Below are 5,664 nucleotides of genomic sequence, written 5' to 3' on the forward strand. Positions count from 1 at the left end.
TTGAACAAGATGCATCCCCATGAGAACTCATCATGTCACTAATGGTAAAATTTTTATCCTCACCTGCTAGGGGCACATAACCTCCCTCTTTGTACACCTTATATTGATCATTCAGCATATAGCTAAAGCTTCTCCAATATTCCTGATGGTTTCCCTGTTTATCCCTGCTTTTATTAAGAACCTATTCTGTTGCTGTTTTTGTTTCATGAGAGTTAGGCTTAGCTAGAGTTGCTTGTTGTTTTCCGTTTTGATTAATTGGAGCATTCCTCTTGGTTTGATTAGTGGAGATAGCGCCTTTTTTATTTGAGACATAGCTTTACAATTTGGTTTTTTGCATGTTAGGTTTGGGATTCTGAGTAGTAACTATTTTTTGACCCTGACTTTTAGGGATTTCCTTGCCTTTGTTGGTTTGATTATTTCCTTTCTGGGAGTGGCCAGCATGATGAATGATTTATTAATATTATTTTTTGGAGGGATTCAATTTTTTGTAGGAATCTTAAGTTTTAAGATGCAAAGTATATATAATTTCTTAATGAGTGGAAGGTCAAATTTTGGATATTGCATTGCAAAGTTGTTTAATCAACTTTTTTGTTGGCGAGCGAAGACGCTATGTTTTGTGAACATGTTCTATTTGATGCATTTTTGCAGTGTTTGTAATTTGTTTGGTTGTTTGTGGAATTATCCTTTCTGTTAGAGAAACTAGATACTTTTGGTTTTGGACAGTAGCTACTTTGTTAGAAATGCTTCACTTTCTAAATTGTTGCAGATTATTTTATCATCAATGTTGTATATAGTGTCTACCGTACTAGTTTGCCAACTTTAATAAGTGAGTTGCAGAACTCACACTAGGGTGGATTAAGAACTATATAGTTGATAGTTCATGATCTGATTTAAGTCTCCTTAAATCACTTCAATTTTTATCCATCTGAGGATGGTGTGGTGTTTGGATAAGTTATATTACTAAGCAAATTATTTTACCCTTTTATCAGGAACTATCTGGCTCCGTTTCTAGATTAATAATGGATCAAAGCTCCATTGATTATGGTTATAGGTATGGAGAAGGTGATGCTGAATGAACTCTAAAGATGGTAGACACGGGAGTAATTGGTAGCGAGATTGCCATGGCCGAAGTAAGTCTTAAATCCCCTCTGTAGTATATGTTGTGTTTGGAGATGTCTATTCTTTTTCATTTATAAAGTTTGCATTTTCATTCAGGAGTCAGGCATCTGGTCTAAACCCAACAATGACAATTTCACACAATGCATAGAACTGCCAAGAAATCATAAGAGTATGACTCAAGTACCCTCCTATCTCGTATTATGCAGTGGGTTATTCTGTGATTTCTCTCTTCTCACTCTTCCTTTTTCTTTCTTTTTCATCAGGGCTAGATGCAAAGACCAACGGCTATATCCTCATAAACGCTAATGGTGACTTGAACCAGATGAGATTTGGGGTCTGGTAGTATTGATTTCTGATGGTATATTATGAAAAGTTAGGTAGCAAAAGGTACCATCTTAATAATTATTACTCCACCCACTATTTGGTTGTTGGAGAAATATTAGGTGTTAATTCTAGACGTTTCACATTAGATTATTTTGGGAGTGAAGTGTTTATGGGTTGATTTTAGCTCTATAGAGTGCATGGCTGTAAAAGCATAGCTAGAGAATAAATTGAGATATGGATTATGAACATCAATTTCCATAACTGATGCATGAGTTACAGTGTCACAAAATGGTTACATTTTTGCAAAATGTCAGAAAATTCAATGACGCACATACATATTTTCTTGGAAAATTGTAATGGAAACCTGTGTGTTATTTTGTCACATGATGACTTATTAGGATTGTGTGTTTTGCTGACACAGATTTATGGTGAAGATGAATGGTCATTTGGATTCTGGGAGCAAGGTACTGGAGTTTTTAGTTGCCCTTCTAGAAAAAATATGATAAGGAAGAAGTTGCGGCCAGTGAAGACAATGAGTTTTAAAGCAAATGGTAGCAGGAGTTCTTCCCACATCAACTTTTTGTTAATCATAGTTCTGCTGTATATCACTTTTTGGTTTTCCATCCTTCATATCTTTGGGAGCATTATAGTTTTAATTTAAATTATTATTATCGCATGTAAATAATTCATATAAATCAATAAAAAATCAATTCTTATGCCTTCTAATTTTCTCTTTTTAATTATTATTATAAAATTGTAAATTTTTAATTATTATTATGCATTTTAATTTTTTCCTTTTTTTAATTTGACAAAGGAATAGGTCATGCTTTGAAAGCGTGGCAAAAGGCTTTAGTGGGAAAGCCACGCTTTTAAAATCGTGGCTGTATGTGCTCTATCGGCACGCTTTCAAAGCGTAGCCAAAACCAACTTTCTTGGCACGCTTCGAAAGCGTGGCGATATGTGAATTTTTTGGTATGTTTTTAAAGCGTACCGATAGATTAACACCTATAGCCACACTTTTAAGCGTGGCAAGAGTTGAAAGCGTGGCCAAAAAGAAAGCGTGCCGATAGATCCACAAAAGCGTGGCGATAGAGCAACCGGCACGCTAGCGAATGTGACTCTTTCAAAAGCGTGCCGATAGCTCAAAAAGCGTGGCGAAAAGTTATCGGCACGCTTTTTAGCACTTTTTGGCACGCTTTAAAAGCGTGGCAGAAAGCTTATTTTCTTGTAGTGGAAAGAGTTCACAACGGCTTGTTGAGTTTCCAATTGAGCTTTCATTTGAGCTAATTCTTCCTCTTTGCCATGTTCGTTGCTCTTCAAGTTTTTCTTTGAGCACATCTATTTCCTTTGTTAGCTCCTCACGGTCTTGCATTGTCTCTTGAAGTTGTGTTTGAATCCTTAACTTAGATTTTGAAGCCTTTATGCCATAACTTGCACCACTTTTCTGTTTTCTCACCTCTCACAAGTAAAAAAGTTTCATTTGGAGTGAGAGGATTTTTCGAATCATAGGATTCATTGATCATACAGCTAATATCATCCTGCACAATTTAATTTGTGATTTGAAAATGAAGATAAAATTTAACTTCCATGCAACAGTAAAAGGAAAATGTTAGTAATGTTACATCAATTTGTTTAAAAACCAACGACTTTAATATCTTTGAACTTGTACAACTTTTACTACATGACCTCAATTAGGCTAAAATTTAGTTTGGAGATTCCTAACTTATCTGGCAACAAGTGTACCTTGGTTGCAACTCAATCGTTGTTCAATTTTAAGAGTTGCAAGCATTGAAAGTTGATGCATATTTTGCTGAAAACTGATTCTTTCTAGCTTTGATCACCAATTTTCAAAAATTCACAGCTCCTAATCCTTATCTCCTAAAATTCTGAAATTTTAGAGTAATAAACCAAGTTAATCAAATCTTAAAACAAAATTAGTTTTGCTCCAAAACTCAGCTCGGAGGAGCCGCAACAAGACAAACAAATTGCTGTCCTGTTTGAACTCTTCTGCTGCAAGACAGATTTGATGACTCAACTTTAAAAATTTGCCATAAATTATGTATTTAACGAAAAGACTTCAAATTTTTCAGTCCAGCTCCACATATTCCCAAGTTTAATCCAGACTTGGTCTCAAGTAATTCCGATCAACACAGAATTAGTTATAGCTTTTCAAAGTTTCTGAATTTATTTAAAAGTAAAGCAGAAAATCAGATTTTATAATTCAACTTTAAAAAATCATAACTAAGTCTCCAATTAATACGAAACCTTCAAAATTGAATATTAATAACTATACTTGTTGTAGTTTGCTTAGCTCTTAATCTCATATCATTCCAATCTCCATTAAGTTGCTGGTTCACTTTCAAAATTGCCGTTTCCTTTCAAAACTCAGATTTTCAATAAGTAGTTTAGTGTTTCAAAATTCAACCCCTTTAGTACCTCTTGACAAACCCCATTTGTAGGGTTTATCTTGTATTGATTTTTGGTAGCTGTTTGGAGGTTTGGAATGCTTGGATTGGTGCAAAAACATAGAAAATTTTTTTGAAAAACAGAGCACCATCCACGCGTACGCGTACATGGCGCGTACGCGCACTTCCAGCATTTTCGACCATCCACGCGTGCGCGCCATGCGTGCGTACGCGTGGATTGAGAAGTTTCAACCTCCATACATTTTCCAGAGAGTTGTGCCTGCGCCGCGCCAACGTTGTGCCTCTGGCACAAACCCCACTTGCGCACACGAAAGAAAAAAATGAGAAAAAAAAATATATATATATATATATGAAAAGTATAGAAAAAATGGAAAAAGAAAGAAAACGAAAAGGAAAGAAATAAAAAGGGGACAAAATGCCCCAAGGTGAAGCTCAATAAGATCAATGCATATGAGTTGTGAAATGAAAAGAAAATGCATGAGTATGTGAAAAAGTGAAAAATGGGTAGCTAGATTAGAACTTAATTGTATAGGATGTCATAGGTTAGGTGGGAAGTTTAAGCTTATCAAAGATTCAAATTTCAAGTCAACTTGACCAAATATGCATCCTACCTTGACCCTAGCCCCACTACAACCAAAGAAAAGACCTCATGATATATGTATGCATGCATGAAGTATTTGTTGATTGTTAGAAGAAAAACAAATCTTGGAAAGCATGAAAAGCTAACATCCGGGGCTTCGAAACGATATAAGATTTGCCATAGCTGCTACACGTATGGTGGCGCGCACGCGCATAGTACGCGCACACGCCGTTGCTGCCACCTGGTTCACTTAAAGCAAAACGTGGCCAGCGATTTTAGAAGCCTTGTGGGCCCAATCCAACTCATTTCTGATGTTATTTAAGCCAAGGATTGAAGAGGAATCAACATACTTTTAATCATTAGCTTAGTTTAGTAGTGAGAGTTAGTTTCTAGAGAGAGAAGCTCTCACTTCTCTCTAGAATTAGGATTAGGTTTAGTTGAAGACCATGCATCCAATCTTTTTGGTGAAGAATCCTTTGAATTTGAAGAACCTTCTCCCAATGAATTTGAAAGTGATGTGGAGGTAGATTTCTCTCAACCTCCCATTTATGACTTGAGTGATGTTGAAGAGTTAGAGGAAGTTGATGAACAAAGGATTGGAAATGAAGAAGTTTATGAAGAGGTGGAGATTGACAAGGAAGCAAACAAGGGAGTAGAGCTTGCAAGCACATTGGAGATACCTCTCCCCAAGCCACCACCATCCATTCTCTCATTCAAGTGGGTAAATTCCTTATACTTTAGCTTTGTTATTCCCCTTGAATATGGTTTGCTTGAGACGGATGGTCAACTTAGACATATTTGTGGCTTTAAAAGCAAAAAGAAAATGGCTAGTGGTTGGAAACATTATTCTAGGCTCATTATGGTTGCATGTTCAAAGCTTAATTGCACGGTTTGGTATAGAGCTAGATTGTTTGGGTCTAGGAGAATGTTTGGTCACTAATCAAGGGAATGAAGAAAGAAAGCATGAAAAGTTGGAGAACTCATGAAGAAATGAAAGAACCGGAAAGCTGTCAAGCCGACCTCTTTGCACTTAAACGACCATAACTTGAGCTACAGAGGTCCAAATGATGCGGTTTCAGTTGGGTTAGAAAGCTAACATCCGGGGCTTCGAAACGATATAAGATTTGCCATAGCTGCTATACGTATGGTGGCGCGCATGCGCATAGTACGCGCACGTGCCGTTGCTGCCACCTGGTTCACTTAAAGCAAAACGTG

The 5,664-nt window shown here is 36.5% G+C and overlaps 1 long non-coding RNA gene across 7 annotated transcripts in view; it reads left to right on the plus strand.

Moving 5' to 3' along the window:
- LOC107625902 overlaps nucleotides 1–2,169 on the plus strand; it is a 5,990-nt gene extending 3,821 nt beyond the window's left edge. For 5 of the 7 annotated variants that reach the window (XR_002357958.1, XR_002357961.1, XR_002357959.1 and 2 more), the window contains exons 5-8: nucleotides 1,052–1,130; nucleotides 1,216–1,288; nucleotides 1,383–1,506; nucleotides 1,865–2,169. This is a non-coding gene — a long non-coding RNA (uncharacterized LOC107625902). Of the gene's footprint in view, nucleotides 1–989; nucleotides 1,131–1,215; nucleotides 1,289–1,382; nucleotides 1,507–1,864 lie in introns of all 7 variants that reach the window. The other 2 variants (XR_002357960.1, XR_002357962.1) reach the window with 1 other exon arrangement.

Source organism: Arachis ipaensis, chromosome B02, assembly GCF_000816755.2.
Source record: "Arachis ipaensis cultivar K30076 chromosome B02, Araip1.1, whole genome shotgun sequence".
Taxonomy (NCBI): Eukaryota; Viridiplantae; Streptophyta; class Magnoliopsida; order Fabales; family Fabaceae; genus Arachis; species Arachis ipaensis.